The sequence below is a fragment of the Echinops telfairi genome, unplaced genomic scaffold (assembly GCF_000313985.2).
Source record: "Echinops telfairi isolate 266 unplaced genomic scaffold, ASM31398v2 ScPeMD7_7457;HRSCAF=8495, whole genome shotgun sequence".
In the NCBI taxonomy this organism is placed as follows: domain Eukaryota; kingdom Metazoa; phylum Chordata; class Mammalia; order Afrosoricida; family Tenrecidae; genus Echinops; species Echinops telfairi.
The window spans coordinates 46,664,919-46,665,905 of NW_022111357.1; positions in this window are offsets into that span (position 1 = coordinate 46,664,919).

Below are 987 nucleotides of genomic sequence, written 5' to 3' on the forward strand. Positions count from 1 at the left end.
TCCCTTCAGGACCAGTGGTGAGAGTGGCGATACCGGGAGGGTGGAGGGAGGGTGGGGTGCAAAGGGGGAACCGATTACAGGGATCTACATATAACCTCCTCCCTGGGGTGTGGACAACAGAAAGGTGGGTGAAGGTAGACATCGGACAGTGTAAGATATGACAAAATAATAATTTATAAGCTATCAAGGGTTCATGAGGGAGGGGAAAATGAGGAGCTGATATCAAGGGCTCAAGTAGAAAGAAAATGTTTTTAAGAATGATGATGGCAACAAATGTACGAATGTGCTTGACACAATGGATGTATGTATGGATTGTGATAGAGCCCCCAATAAAATGATTAAATAAAAAAAGTAAAATTAAATAATTTTATGGTTGGGGGTCACCACAACATGAGGAACTGTATTAAAGGGTCGTGGGATTAGGAAAGTTCAGAACCACTGTTCTAAGTGAATGAAAGGAAAAAGAAGAGAAAAAAAGAGAGACATTTGGCGATATACGTAGCACCTAGCTTTGTTAATTAAAAATTTTTTTAAAAACTCCACCAATTTCTTTGTGGGAGAAAGATGGGGTTTTCTACGCCCTTAAACAGTTACAGTCTCCGTGGAGAGCAAATGTTTTGAGAATGATGAGGGTAAGGAATGTACAAATGTGCTTGACACAATGGATGGATTTATGGATTGTGATAAGAGTGGTATGAGCCCCCAATAAAATGATTGAAAAACAAACAGTGACAGTCTCAGGAAACTCACAGGGGCAGTTCGACCCTGTCCTACAGGGTCACTCACTATGAGTCAGCATCGATGGCCGGGAGCAAGTGAGTTTGTTTACTGACAAAGCCTGAAGGAACAGGGAGATGAAGTTGGAAAGGAAGGCACGATGGAGGCAGGCCGTTAGGGTTCAGAGCAGGGGTTACCCAATCCTGCCTTACAAATCCGGCTAGACCAGAGCATGTACACGGGTACAGAGAAGAGCTGGAAACACAGGGA